This window comes from Camelina sativa, chromosome 4, assembly GCF_000633955.1.
Source record: "Camelina sativa cultivar DH55 chromosome 4, Cs, whole genome shotgun sequence".
Lineage (NCBI taxonomy): Eukaryota > Viridiplantae > Streptophyta > Magnoliopsida > Brassicales > Brassicaceae > Camelina > Camelina sativa.
Genome location: NC_025688.1, coordinates 11767093 through 11783922, shown reverse-complemented (window position 1 = coordinate 11783922; position 16830 = coordinate 11767093). Strand labels below are relative to the sequence as shown.

At 32.4% G+C, this 16830-nt stretch overlaps 1 pseudogene; it reads left to right on the top strand.

Annotated features, from left to right (window-relative positions):
- On the top strand, positions 7545-13283 carry LOC104780311 (annotated as a pseudogene).

The window sequence follows — 16830 nt, the reverse complement described above, 5'->3', positions numbered from 1 at the left end:
CGAGATTACACTTGCAGCCACCACACCGACATACCAAAATCTTATCATAATTCATCAGATCTTCCCAAAGGATTTGCAATTTCCCATAGTACTCAATAATCGTCATACCTCATTGCCTTAGATTTACAAGTTCAGCCTTAATTTCTTGGATTCGTGGACCATTCCCTTCAGAGAATCGATCCTTGATTTCTTGCCACAACTCCAGTGGATCTTCTTTATTTGCAAGAGTGCGACGCACCTTTGGTTCAATCGTATTAAGTATCCACAAGGTAACCATGGAATTTGCAGACACCCAATCTTCATATTCATCAGAGTCGTCTCTAGGTTTCGTTATCGTCCTGTCAACGAAACCATATTTCTTCTTCACGCGTAGAGCAGTTCGAACTGCCTGTGCCCATTCATCAAAGTTATCGCCATTGAATTGAACTTGAGCGATAACTGCATCAGGATTTTCGTTTGCAGCCAATTGATAGTTTGGCGCAATAGTTTTTGTAGTGTTCACGATCTTTTCCACAGTTGTCTCAGATTTCAGATCTGCCATTTTTGATTGACTCTGATACCATGAACAAGAGGAAGACGACTGGGAAATTTGTGATAATCTTATTTATGTGTAGCCTTTACATTATATAGCAAACCTAGATGCAGGAAAAGGAAACTAAGAATATACAGACTTTGTAGAGATGGTAGTCGAATATACAAGTAGTAAATGAGATATGAGAGAGAAGAATAATAAACTGAGAGTGCTAAGCTTAACAAAACTAGTAGTAAACCTAAGTACAATTGCAAATACACCTTTTTTTTTTTGGTCAAAAAAAGAAGATGCACCTAATATTGCATTTCAGTCATTTATTGTTTTACTGAAATTTTGGTACAAATAAATGAGTACCACATTTATGCATCATCATAAAAAAATTATTAATGTCTTTCTGAATTTTGATACAACTACAGCCATTTGAATTTAGGACAAGCAATTTTTTTTTTTTTTTTTTTAAGATATTTCCAATGGATTTGGACAGATAAATGACGTAATTGAATGAAGAAGACCCACGTGCCTCATTCATGACATATAGAGGAAGTAACTTCACGTGCATGGCTTTATTGTAATCGTACTTTTGGCTTATCCTAAAACTTTACAAACCAATCATGGATTCTACACCAATTCGACCGTATGGGTAGGCCTTATTAAGTCATGGGTTCTCTTTCTCTATGAGTTCATGATATATTAGTAGCTGCCGGTTTCGGACAAGTGTAGAAGAAAATAAAATTCAAAAAAAGAAAACATTTTTGCAATGATAAACACAATTGATGCACGCGAAGTTCAACCAAAGTATAAAACGTAACAGATAATTTGTCAACAACTCAACATAGTGTTAACTGATGCAACGCAATACCACACTACTTGTTCGGCTCTTTGTTGAGGGTCACCAAGAACTTGAAGCCGAAAATTAATGATCCAATAGTCCTCTTAAGGCTCCCCACGCACCTAGCCTTGCTTTTGTTTACCTTAGAACTCCAAGAATAATTCAAAGAGAATTAAGTTCCATATATTGGAATGGTCGAGCTAGTCTTTGCTTCCAAATTTAAATTTTGTTGAAAATGAATAATTTACATTTTAACATATATTATTTTGGCTCTCCATTAACATAGATGAGGCCAAATATATTAAAATAAAATTAGAAGAAATCAGTATAGTTATTTTTTGTAGTGATGATTTAGTTATTAAAGTCAATGCTCTCACAACATGATTGGTCGTGGTTCCACAATCACGTAGCAAAGATGAAAACAGAAACAAACAGAAGGGGAACAATTTATAAGCTGGATTTATCATAATTTCATATAACACTTTGTCTTTTGTATCTATTACATTTCGATTTCAGATTTTCTATGAATAGTTCATTAAAAAAATGCTTTATAGCTAGACATTTTATAGATAAATTCTAATTAATATAATATAAAAAGAATGAATATAATACAATACTCGATTCATTGGAAACAATGTAGGTACATTTAACTTATATATATATAGGAGCAAGCAATATACTCTTTTTATTCAATCAATGAATAAAATCTGGTCTCTCTTGTCTCTGTATATGAGATGAACTCAAATAGAGTTTCTCATCGCTCTACTAATTAATAATGGAAACTATTTCAAAGAGGCTTACGGCCAGGTTTGTCCGTATCTTATGGAAATGTCCCACTTCCACGTGATATGTTTGGCAGGAGAGGCTAACACCCACGTTAATATGCCGAAATTATATATGTAATTTTGGTTGTTAACAATAGTTTTAGTTGATTGCATTAATATTTTCATAAATATTTTATATTTATATACTTAAAACGTAGCTCAATTATTTATCCAAATATGAGATTTTTTAAGTCCTATATTTGAAAAATACCCAAAGCTTTTATAATAATTTCACTGTTAAAGAAAATTTAAACTATAAAATAAAATACATATTATTAAATAAGTGCCAATTTAAAACTCTCGTTTTTTTTTTTGTTGTTGTAGTGCCAATTTAAAACTCCACATTCATATATTGTTAGCTTATGTTAGTGAAAACTTTAAAACAATTAAAGTGATTGTAAACCTTAGTTATTGCTCTTTCTTTTAAGTGTCTATCTTTAATTTTTTTTTTAAAGATAGACACTTAAAATGAGTTTAATTTCTGGAATTATAAATTTTGTGAAGAATAATACAGGTTCCCTTTTAACTAATTTGTTTAAAATAGACACTTTGAAAAATTGAGTTGTAATTTTTATATTTTTAACTTTTCTAAGAATACTATGATTTTACAAAAAATTAGCTATTATTTGAACATCTTAGAAAGTTAAAGTTATTTTTTAGTTTTTGTTCAATGATAGTGTAATATTAAGGTCTTGTATATAGAGACAAATATTTCTCGTGAGGAGGAGAAGCAACCTGAGTTCAAAGATGGAGCAAGCAATTGCTTATATAGTTATATGTTATGTTTTTCATCCAATACTAGGATTTAACCCGCGGTACACCGTGGGACAATATTTTTAATTTTAAAAATTTAAAATTTATATTATTATTTTATTATTGTTTTATTAATTTTAAAAATATAAAATTTTACACGTATTTGATATAAGTATTCAAAGTATAAGATTTTTGTAGTGTTTTCAAGGTTTTAACCCGTGTGGTATATGTATAGTCTAGTAATACATTTATCTCCTGGTACACATCTAAAAGTGTTTAAAAAAAACAATTCCACTTAACTCCTTGTATATGATTAATGCCAACCCGTCTCACCAAAATCAAAATAATTTTTTACGTAAAAAAAATAATCAAAATAAGTTTTTTATCAAGTTTAATTATATTAATTGTTTTACCAAATTAGCATACTTATATAGTTTATAATTTTTCCATGTCAATATATATAATTTATGATAATTAATAGAATTTTAATTTTTTTGGTAATTCCTCAAAAAATAAAAAATAGACCAAATTATATGGGGGTTTTCAACATATTTAATGTGACATTTTATAATTGGATTTTTGGTTTAGGAAATTTATTAATGTTAATATAATTATGGATATTGTAAACTTTTGTTATGGAAAATTTGTTGTATATCATTTAAATTTGAGAGATTCTAGCATCCATAAAAATAGTTTTGGAAATTTAATGGGTTAAAACTTTAATGGGTAGAGTTGTTTTTGGAAAAATCGGAATGTATAGATGTTGTTAAGATTTTATGGCAATAAATGTAACAAATGTTGGTCAATTTAAGAAAGTTTAGTATTTGAGTTTCTCTCCAATATTATTTATAGAATTGTTTTAGGAGTTAATGTTGTAAAAAAAATTAAATAATTAAAACTTAAAGTATATAAACCAAAAAGTACTTCAAAAATGTTAATATAGATATTCGAGGAACTATGACAACATATGATATCTCTTTTTTACATAAGTATTAAAGCAAGATTATGTGATTTATTATTAAAAAATATGACTGCTCTTTATTGCGTTGCTGAATCTTATCGGGGAAGGACATCTAAAAGGAATATTGAAAGTGAGACTCAAGTTCTTGTAACAAATCTTTCTCAATTCTTTAAAGGTACTATATTATCTCCAAACAAAATTCTTGTAACAAATCTTTCTCAATTCTTTCAGCCTTCGTAAACATATATTCTCTCTGGCCTCTTCTTTATTTTATTGTTTTTAAGTTTTCTGTTTCATAACTATGGCTAATTGCTCATTATGTTGTCATTTTTGTTCATTACTCAACAAATCCATCATGAACATTGTTTCGCAGCAATGCACATAGGCGAGAAAGAAAGTTTGGAGTTGTGGTTTGTCAAGAAAAAAGTAAGGTAATCTAACATTTTCTGTTGAATACACATACAATTATTATTTTAATTGATTAAAATATTCTAAAGTGTAGATTCAATTAAAATATTCTAAAGTGTAGATTTGTTTTTTCATTGTAATCTAATTTTGCAGATAAAAATGACTTCAACTACAATGATAATTCAAAAGCTCATCATAATCATGAATACGAGTAGAAGACACAAAACATAAGAAAAAAATGCAAGTTTTCAAGATTGATGAAGAAAAAATGCAAGTTTTCAAGATTGATGAAGAAACAATGTGATGCTGCTTGTGATTGATTATTTCTATTATTTTTAGTGATGTATAGGAAAAATCTTTCAAAGATTATATGACATTTGAAAAGGAGTGATTTTAGGAGAAAAATTTGTATTGTTAGTGATATAAAAAACTGAAAACAGCAATTAATGGTGTCTAGAAAAAAAACTAATTAAGGGATGCAATAATTACGATAGCAATTTCTGCAAATATTTAAACTAATAAAAAAAATTACGACATTTATTTTGGGTTATTATCTACAAAATATTACTATCAATTATCATAAGTGATACAATTATTATAAGTATTTATGAAATTAACACTAATATTTACATCAATTTTCTAACTGATATAAATATTTTACATCACTTTTTATAATCGAAACAAATATATTAACATCATTTCTATTAACCGATGTGAAATTTAAATCACTTTTTGCAATGGATGCATATTAACATCGATTACAAAAGTTGATACAAATATTTGAAATATTAACATCATTTAAAAATAAACTGATACAAATTATTTGCATCAACAAAATGTAAATCATTTATAAAAGTGATGTAAATTATTTTTACATCATTTAAAAATGATGTAAATATATAAAATAAATGATGTAAGACAACAATTTTTTTGTAGTGTGTTTGTATGCATAATCATTCTCATAACTAAATGTTTTGTTTTGAGAAGCTAGGGATATAACATAAAGGTCATAGTTGCTCGAAAAAAATTAAGGTACCGAGAATCACCATTTATAAAGGTTGATTGATTTGGTTCATCATATTCGTCCTCTAACCCAAAATCTAATGATACTTCTTTTTTGATCATATCAATTTTTACATAAATTATTTGATGTCATAAGAATGAATATGACCATAAAAGAAGTATACTTAGATTTTATGATGGATGGAAGGCAAGTATGATAAACCAATTCAATCAATCTAAATAGCTGGTGAAACTATTTTTGGTCACCTTAACGATTTTTGAGCTGTTAGGATCTTAATATTCTCATCTCTTTCAGTATATTAAGATTTAAGTGTTTACATTTTTACATTACATTTTATAGAACAACAAAATCACATACTAGCTATAACAGTTAATTAGAAAATCTACATATCACTAAATAATGTTTGGTAACATTAAACGCGAATGGTTCACAATTTTCTTCGGATCATGTTCAATACATGAATTTTCAATGATTGCAACAATAATACCTTTACGAGAGATTGCTTCCATTTTTATGGTGGTTGCGTTACGATTGAGAGATGTGTTATTAGTCCTTGTCAAAATGATTCTATAGACAAAAATATAAAGATAAAAAATAAGAAAAAATTAAAAAATAAAAAATACTTTTTTTATTTCATTTGTTTTAGAAGGTTTATGTGATGAATATTTAAAAAGTTAAAAAACAACTCATGTTTATCATTGAATCAACATCTATGATGTGACGAATGATATCTTGTTTCTCATTGAATCAGCATCTATAATGTGACTCAACATCTCTCTAAACTTTTTAAATCATTTTTTGAATATCTATTTTATATGTAGTTTTATGTGTCATCCAATAAGAATCTGTATGAATCCATAATTTTGTTCTTTAACTTTTTTTCAAAAAAAATTTTATCAGTTTTTTTTGTCAACATAATAACATATATTTTAATTTTTTAACATTAATGATGAATTAAACGTTAATTATTTGAATCATGTTAAGTGCTTTGATTGGAACGATTCAATTATTTCGAATAAAAACAATGAACCTTTCAACGTTGGTAAATAAAATGAAGTCATAAAAATTCAGAAATTAGTACTAAAAGAGGTATGACGTGTGCATTTGTCTGTGATTTTATGCGTAAAATATGTATGCATGTGTAACATTTTGCATGTAATATTGTTTCAAACTACGCGTGCAATTATTCAATATTAAGTAAAAGATATTCTTATCAAAATATACATACATACGTACAAAATAGAAGTTGATCAGTAATTAAAATATCTCAAATTTACCATTACTACAAAGCTGTATCATGCTAATCAACAAATAAATTATGAATTAATCAGACGGAATTTAATTATTTTCTATGTAGCCATGCAAATAATTCTTGCAATACATTTAATAAGAACGGTCAACCATATTAATTTTGTTGAGAAAACTTTTTTGGTTGTTTTGCAATACATTTAATAAGAAGCGGTCAACCATTTTTTTTTTTTTGAGGATTAGATATTGAAACAAACTAAACATCGATAGTTAAATATGTATTTATAATATTGGTGACAATAAAAAAATTATTTTTACTAGAATAATTAATGATAGTAAAACATGATGTACTAAAAATTTTTGAGAAAATTAGTTAGTTTTTCAATTGTCTATATGGGCAAGTAATTTCCTTTTAATAATTGTTATTGTCCCAATCTCCACTATGATATGATTCTGTCATCATGCTAAACTACTACGTATGTTAAATTGTTGTATATAAAAACTACTATGAAATATTGTTAACCTTAACATGTGTTATTTTCTTAATAACGACTGTTCAATCTTATAAATTGTGATTATTTATTAAAACTTTCATCTTCCTTAAGCACAAAGATGAGTCAAACTCATCTCTCGCCATCAATTTTTTTTTTTCCATATATAATTTTACAAAAAGTATTTTGAAATAATAAGTAGCGATTGCAATCGATCCACCATTTTCAGTCATTATAATTTCATGAGTATGAGGTGGACAATAACAATTATTATAAGAAGAATTTCTTAATAAAAACTGTTTAATCTTGTAAGTTGTGATAATTCACTAAAAATTTCATCTTCCTCATAGAGATATCAAACTCATCTCTTGCCATCAATGTTTTTTTCCATATATAATCTTACAAAAATCATTTTGAAATAATAATTAGCAATTGCAATCGATCCACCATTCTCAGCCATTATAATCTCATAGTATGAGGTTAAGAGGTTTTCATATAAAAGATATTGCTCAGTTTCAGGTCCTTGTTGAAGAGTTCCATGAAGTAAGATTTCATGTAATGTTGTTTTCATATTTTACTCTTGAGAATTGTTTTTTCAATTCTAGAGTGTGTTGACTAATGTGAAAAATAAATAAATGTGTGCATAATAGATAAAGAAATGGAGCAAATTGACATAATGAATAAGCTATAAGAGGATTTAGAGTAGAGAAGAAGCAGTTCATATAAAATTAGATGACTTAATAGACTCACATTTTATATATGGTGGCACTTAAGTCTTCTTTTATCATCTCGATGAAAATGAGAGCTTTGGTTTGGGAGATAATATCAGCCCCAACATTTGTATAAATGTTGGATGAAGCAGATGACAAAAAGGCCGATTTTGTTTCTTTATGCAACAGCTTGGTATACTTAGAATCCAAGCAAATAGCAAATGATGAAGAGACATCTTCAGGCTTTTCTTCATGACTTAAAGAGACATCTTCATCACTTAAAGAGACATCTTCGTCGGCAAAGAAGCGTGAAGGCTAAACTCGTTGAGCGAAGACAAAAACATAGAATCTTCATAACTATCTTTGTTCAGCCATGTGTGCATATATGGATTCATTATTTATGATGTGACGAGAGATATCAATTGTTTGGCTTTAATCCTCAACCACACAATCACCATCAAAATGAAAATAATCTCAAGTGAAACTATTTTTGTTACTACAATGCAACCTCATGGGAATTACAAACATACAATAACATGTTTGATGTTACAAAAAAGAAATTTTAGTTACTGATCAAACATCATTTAGTTATTTGTGAGGTTTTTCAATTAACTGCTATTTTATGTAATTTCTTTATATAAAATATGTATGTTGTTCACAATTTTTTTTCAACTAATGTTCCTAACAAAAATAATAATTGATAAAAATAATAATTTATTAAAGAACAAAACTACAAACTTTTATTTTTTCAACAACTAATTTTTTTTATTGGATGATATACTAAACTACGTATTTTTTTTAAATACAAAAACTTATTGAAAAAGTTTAGAGAGACTAGCTAGTCATTGTCGCTAAGTTTCGACAAAAAAAATTACAGAGAAAAAAAAGTAGAGTAGATCTACCCTAAAATATGGTTATAGATATAATTTGCAGGTAAAAATTTATTCAATACTCATTTTACCACGTCTGTGTGTAAAAAATATGTACATGAGTTGCCCGTCTCGGTAATTTTTTTTATCCCTAGGCATATAGTTTTTTTGGACCCTTTTCAACATAAATTATTTTTTTCTTTTTTTTTTTCACCCATTTGCTTAAGGTTTTTGTTTTAAAAAAAATGGTCTCCTGACCACCGCCTCTCTCGCCCTAGGTATGAGCCGGGCCTTAGAAAAGGTTTGCCAAAAAAGAAAAGAGTTAAATTAGGAGATTAAAATTTCTGCAACTATCTAATTGGGTTAGGCTCATAAATTTATATATGGACTTCAGGCCAATAGATATGTTTAGTTCTTACAATAAATTTGTTTGGTAGGCTTTTTTGGTCAAAATGATTTTGACAAACATACGTTACATATTTAGTACTATGGATTAAGTTATAAAATTAACAATCTGATACAATATATAATTTTAAATATTAAACAAATCAAATAAAATTAACAAACAATTTTTTTTTTTATCACACAACTTAACTCGCGGTATGGTGCGGCTAAAAATCTATAGATCTACTAGAATATATCTTACAAAATAGGTGTTATTTTAATAAGTTATTCAGCATATAATTTCATGACATAGTATTCTAGCAAAAAAAACTTAAAAAAAAATAATAATAATCACATATATCATGTTTTGAATAAAAATTACAAAATAAACAAAAGAAATTTTTATTTTCAACCCATAGAACGGATCATATTCTAGTCAATATTTTTATTTCGGGTGTGATATAAAATGTCAATATGAAGCATCTGTGCCAAAGGGATCAACATTCAATATCCATTGTAGGACGATCTTGATCAACTGTTCACCATACTAAAGAATTCTTCATTTTTCCTTGCCTCAGTCGCAGCAGCCATAGGTTTTTTCACCTTTTTTAGAAAATTCAGAGTCAAACAAGATAACAAAGAAGAATCTAATTCTACTTCTCCTCCTCCTTCATCGGTTCCTCGATCTTCTTCGTCTCAAAGCTGGACACACCAAGTCTTTCCGAGCTTCCGCGGAGAAGATGTCCGGGTGGACTTTCTCAGTCATATCCAGAAAAGGAATCATTCCATTCAATGATAATGAGATCACAAGAGGAGAATCCATTGGTCCTGAACTCATTAGGGCGATTAGAGCATCTAAGATCTCGGTTGTCTTGTTCTCAAGGAACTATGCTTCTTCAAAGTGGTGTCTTAATGAGTTGGTGGAGATCATAAAGTGTAGCGAAGAGTTGGGTCAAACAGTGATACCCATCTTTTATAAAGTGGATCCATCTAATGTAAAGAAATTCACCGGAGATTTTAGGAGTGTCTTCGAAAATACTTGTGCGGGTAAGACTAAGGAGGTTACTAGAAGATGGAGAGAAGCTCTAGCGAAACTGGTAACAATTGCCGGTTATGATTCTCGCAACTGGTTCGTCCTTTTGACTTCGATCGTTTTTTTTACTAACAACCTTTTTTTTTTCAATATTGAATGAGATTTTCATTACTGTTTAACGGACTAAATATTAATCCTCCACCTTTGTTAGGCATAACGAAGCGGCCATGATTGAAAAAATTGTCATTGATATTTTGAACATGTAGAATAATTCAACACCATCAAGGGATTTTGATGGCTTTATTGGAATGGGAGCTCATATGAAAAATATGGAATCGAAGTTATGCTTAGAGTCAGATGAAGTGAGGATGGTAGGAATTTGGGGACCTCCTGGGATTGGTAAAACCACCATTGCCAGATTCTTATTTCAACAGTTATCCGACCGTTTTGAAACGAGTGCTTTTATGGAGGATATCAAAGGATACATGTATGCAAGACCATTGTGTTCTGATAACTATAGTGCAAAGTTGCACTTACATAAACAGTTTGTGTCCCAGATAATCAACCACAAGGATATCGAGATTCCTCATTTAGGAATTGCACAATACATATTGCAAAACAAGAAAGCGATTGTTGTTCTTGATAACATCGATCGTTCAATATACCTAGATGCTATCGCAAAAGAAACTTGGTGGTTTGGTCCTGGAAGTCGTATTATCATCACAACACAAGATAAAAAGCTTTTGAAGGCATATGGCGTCAACCATATTTACAAGGTGGATTATCCATCAACATATGAAGCTTGTCAAATCTTTTGTATGTACGCTTTTGATCAAAAATTCCCTAAAGAGGATTTCAAGGAGCTTGCATGGAAAGTTACACTTCTTTTAGGTAAACTCCCTTTAGGACTAAGGGTTATGGGATCCTATTTTCGAGGGATGACTAAACAGGAGTGGACAAATGCACTTCCAAGGTTAAGGGTTCGCCTTGATGGAGAGATTGAGAGCATTTTAAAGTTCAGTTACGATGCCTTGGATACTACAGAGAAAAATTTATTTCTTCATATAGCCTGCTTTTTTAACAAGGAATCTTTAGAGATGATAGAAGCGATTCTTGCAAAGGATTTATTGGATGTGAAGCACAACCTTCACATCTTAGCTGACAAATCTTTCATATCCAGTGACTATGAGAGGATAAAGATGCATAAACTGCTAGTACTGTTAGGTAGAGAAATTGTTCGTTGTGAGCTTGGGAAACTGTCCATTCATGAGCCTGGGCAACGTCAATTTTTCGTTGATGCTAAGGAGATTTATGACGTATTGACTGATGATACAGCGGTAGGTTTTGACTTTTGACTTTTGTCTTTTGACATGCATGTATCTTCCATTGCATATATATATTGCTCTTGATAAATTTATTTCATCTGATAACTAATAATTTACATCGTACTTCATTTGTTTCTTTCAGGGTAGTAGAAATGTTATAGGCATAGATCTTAACTTAACTAAGATGGAGGAAAAGTTAAATGTTAGCGAGAGAGCCTTCGAAAGAATGTCTAATCTTAAGTTCTTAAGATTCCACTACGCATATGGTGACCAAAGCGACAAATTTTACTTACCGCAAGGTTTGAAGTATCTCTCTCAAAAACTAAGATTACTAGAATGGGAACGTTTCCCCATGACATGCTTGCCTTCAAATTTTGGTACGAAATACCTTGTCAAACTAAAGATGCGGTATAGCAAACTTCATAAGCTATGGGGAAGTAATCGGGTATGTAGTTATCTTGTCTAGTTTTTAAATGTAGTTTTCTTTCGTGTGGATAATTTAGAGTTATCTTGATACTCCGTTTTTCTTTGCTTCAAATTTTATTATTTGGAAGCTTTTATATTTCTTTACTAGTAAATGTGTTCTTTGATGTTGCTTTTATTTGTTTCCACAGTCGCTTGGAAACCTCAAGTGGATTGATTTCAGTTATTCCAAAAACCTGAAAGAGCTTCCTGATCTCTCAACTGCTACTAATCTTCTTGAAGTGGTTCTAACTGAAAGCTCAAGTTTGGTGGAGCTTCTTTTCTCTATTGAAAATGTCACTAATCTCCAACGATTAATTCTTTATGGATGCTCAAGGCTAGTAAAGCTTCCTTCATCTATCAAGAATGCTACTAATCTCTTGCACTTGAGTCTGGTAGGCTGCTCAAGTCTGGTAGAGCTCCCCAACTCTGTCGGAAATTTTACTAATCTCAAGAATTTATACCTTGATAAGTGCAATGGTCTTGTGGAGCTCCCTTACTCTATTGGGAATGCCACTAATCTCCTAAATTTGTCTCTTGATATGTGCACTAGTCTTGTGGAGCTACCTTCCTCTATAGGAAACCTTCATAAAATGCATAACTTGACTTTGAAAGGATGCTTGAAGCTACAAGTTCTTCCAGTCAACATCAACCTAGAGTCTCTCGAAAAACTTGATCTCACTGATTGCTCTCGTTTGAAACTTTTTCCTGAGATCTCCACAAACATCAAGTATCTCGAACTCAAAGGAACTGCAATAAAAGAAGTGCCTTTGTCGATCAAGTCGTGGTCCCGTCTTGATTGCCTGGAAATGTCATACAGTGAAAACCTCAAAAACTACCCACATTCTCTTGACATCATCACAACGTTGTACCTGGGAGATACAGAAATACAAGAAATTCTTCCATGGGTCAAGAGAACCTGTCGTCTTTGGGGACTTATGCTCGACAAATACAAGAAGCTGGTATCACTGTCACATATTCCAGATTCTTTATCATACCTCGTTGCTAGTAATTGTGAGTCTCTGGAGATACTAGATTGCTCTTTTCATAATCGTCCAAAGATCTATCTCGACTTTACTAACTGCTTGAAACTAAATAAAGAAGCCAGATAACTCATCATCCAGACTAGTAGTAAAGGTGCATTCTTACCTGGTCGAGAAGTGCCTCCATACTTCACTCACCGAGCTACTAACGGAAGTTGCATGACAATGAAATCTAATAAATGGCCTCTTTCTACAACCTGGAGGTTTAAGGCTTGTGTCTTGCTAGTTGATAAGGGTATTGTTAGAGCTGGTGACGGGAAGAGGATGGAGGTAAATCATCACATCATTTACAAACAAAATGGCCTCACTCTTAATACAGAAGCGGCGAGTAAGTTTCTACCTGTTCTTTTGACGGAGCATTTGTACATAATAGAAGTTGAAACATAGGCAGCTTTCACGGAAATTGTCTTTAAGTTCGGCGTCGAATCTAACAAATGGGGTATAGGAGAAGGTGGGGTACTCCAACTCCCTGATGAAGACAAACACTGAAACTGAAGTTGACAGGGAAACATATCGAGAAAGAGAGATTCCAAAGACAAAGAAATCAGTAATCAACAAAGTATGTGGCTGGTCTTGTTTACTCCTGCAATTTGTTGTGAACTTGTCATTAGCTCAGTAAAGATGTTCCATGAATCTATAAGAGCTATAATTACACATTTTGAAGTTTTTTTATGTAGTTCGCTGTACTTCTTGAGTTTGCATTTTGCAACAACAGCAGCAAAATGTCAAACTGATACATTCAGTGGGCTTTGAGGATACAATCAATGGGCTTTAAGGTCCAATAGGTCTCAATATTTGCTAAGTTTATCAATTAACTATGGTTGAGTCTGGGTAGTGTAAAGTAACTATGGTTTGTTTAGGGGTTCTCATGAGTCTCCACTGATATAAGATGTCTAAGAGAGTATGAGAGATTTTATCGAGTATTTGGTGAGGTCTTTTAGGGGGAGTGAGAGGAGCTCTATTAATAAAATCCTCAGTTCCTCTTGTAATTCCAGTTATATAATCTATCAAATCCATTTCTATAAGCAAAACATATCAAATTGGTATCAGAGCAGTTCGATCCAATGGGAGATGGTGATGGTTCTGTGGACGTTCCTGTTTACTACAGCGATGAAGATCCAGCGATGTGGATTTCATGGGTTGAAGATTACTTCACGGACCATGGATTCACGGAAGAGACGAAGATTTCTTTTGCATATGGATTTATGGAAGGTGTTGCTCTATTGTGGTTCCAGGAGTCACATGCTGCGTTTACCAGCTGGAATGAGATCAAGATCGGTCTGCTTCGACGATTCAGCAAAGGGAAAGAGAGCGTTGTGGCTGATATAACACAGAGGGATGAATTTGACTCGAAGATGAGCAGATGGACGAGCTGTTTGGACAAGCTAGAGAAATATCTCCTAGAGACTGAGGAGTGTTTTGAAAAACCGAGTGCTGAAGAGAAGGAGAAGACTGCAGCAGCAGAAGTGGTGGTATGTCAAAGAATCGCAGAAGAAGATGTGTTGGTATCGTTGGATAATGTCTTCCAAAAAGAACAAATGGGTGTGCAAAAAGAGTCAGATATTAAGAAAAGTGAACCTGTCCGCCAAGTGTTCGATCAAATGCCTAGGGGAAGAAAAGTGAACGCGAAGAAGAAAAAGAAGAAGAGATGGAAAACGACTTCAAAGATTGATGGGTCTGAAAGTGGTTTCAATCTCAAAGGAGATACGGCTCGTGTGAAGTTGTTGACAAAGAGGCAAGAAGAACACATGAACTTCTATTTGTTGCAGGGGTTAGAGGAACTTCGAAACCAAGCAGCTAAGCCAAATCATACCTACCACGTGTTCGAGGAAATATCTCCAAGAGACAATAAGGTCACCACAAAGAGGAATCAGAAGAAGCTCCCAGAGGCGAAGAGGCTTAAATACAAAGCTGAAAAAGTGGAACCTATGCCTACTCAAATCGAGAAGAAGATCAATAGAGGAAAGGCGAGGAGGGAAGATGAGAAATTAAAAGCCAAAGTGAACAAAGATTCACATTTAATGGTTGTTGAGAGATCATGGAAATCTCAAGGAGTGAGAAAAAGGGAAAAAATGAATTGTGGTAAGTTTAGGAGGTGCAAGTTCAAACCAGGAAGCACATACCAACTCAGATTTCAGTCTCCCATGAAGAACGATGTGAAGTGTGAAGCGTTGACCCTAGAAAGGTTGTTAATAATGAGGAGATTGAAAGGTTGTGAAAGAGTGAAGTGTTGTTGCGTCGTGTTTGATAAGCTGCTACTGTGGGAAATTAAAGTGGAGAAAAAGAGGTCACATTTTGGGAACAAAGTAAATTGTTACCTAGTGCGTAATGATAAGCTGCTGTGTAGAGATTGGAACAACCAGAGTCAACAAGCGTTCAGTACTATGCTGATAATTGGAATTGAAACAGCTAAGGAGAAGAGGTTCTGGACTGCTAGAAAGAGACGCAGATTTCGACATAAGCACAAGAAGAAGGTAATGCTGTTCTTAACTTTTCACACAAAGAGAGTTCTTGTTGAGCAGATTTTCATCATGAAGAAGAGGACAAGGAAGAAGCTTGGCAGAAAATTTATGAAGCTTAACCATAGCTTCCAAGCATTGATCTATGTAAAGCTACTATGGCAATTCATCACAGCTAAAAGGAAGCAGTCAATGACAAGCGGAATGAGAGCTAAGTTTAGAAAGAAGCACCATGAAAGAGAGACCTATTTGATATATAAAGAAGTGCAAGGTGGGGGGGGGGGGTTCTATAAGACGGAGAATGGGATGCACCATAACTGTCATGTGATCCGTAAGATGTGGCTGCTAAAAGTTACACCAAAGGTTAATTTCTTTCTTTGTCTTAAGAAGATTCCATGGGATAGAACTGCAATTGATGGTACCAAAATCAGACGGGTTAAGTGTAGAGATGAATGTTGGAAGGGTGTTAAGAAAAAGATACAATGGTCAATGCTAGGTATTGAGAAACTAATTGAGGCGGCCGTGAAAACCTTAGATGGAAGACATGGTGTTAGCTTGGAGATAGTTGCATTGGTTCTTACTGCAGATTTCATGCGCAAGTTGAAAATGATGGGCGATCATTCTTCTCTTAAAATTATTGCTGAAATGGAAGTCTCAACAGAACAGAAGCAGAAAATAAGACTGGTTGGGATCGGTTGTCTTGCTGTTTCCCAAATCACCGAGGCTGAAAGGAATAAAGAAAAGAATGCAATGGCTGAGGAAGATCGCCATGTTAAGGGAAAGCCTTGGAACCCTGAAAACATGATATCCAAACAGATTATATTATTGCCTAGCTCAGGGTTTTCGTTTGCAGTGAAGAACAGACACAAAGAAATTGAAGCCACACTGACCTATTCTGAGCCATGCTCGATAACTACGACCTACTTGGAGATTCAGATACAAGCAAGTCTGCTTTTTGAGGCCAAGGACAATATGAGGACAGGGTATGAAGAGTTTTTGGTGAATGGGGACGTGCGGCCAGAATATGGATATCCTTGGAAGCTCAAAAGAGGAGGAGTTGGCTAAACAGCTTGCTCATTTCAACCTTGAGGACAAGGTTGTTTTCAAAGGCAGGGGTAATGATACATTCAGTGGGCTTTGAGGATACAATCAATGGGCTTTAAAGTTCAAGAGGTCTCAGTAGTTGCTAAGTTTATCAATTAACTATGGTTGAGTCTGGGTAGTGTAAAGTAACTATGGTTTGTTTAGGGGTTCTCATGAGTCTCCACTTATATAAGATGTCTAAAAGAATATGAGAGATTTTATCGAGTATTTGGTGAGGTCTTTTAGGGAGTGTGAGAGGAGCTCCATTAATAAAATCCTCAGTTACTCTTGTAATTCCAGTTATATAATCTAACAAATCTATTTCTATAAGTAAAACGTATCACAAACCAAGAATCAAATATGTTTTTCTTTTTTACAAAAAAAAAAAAAAA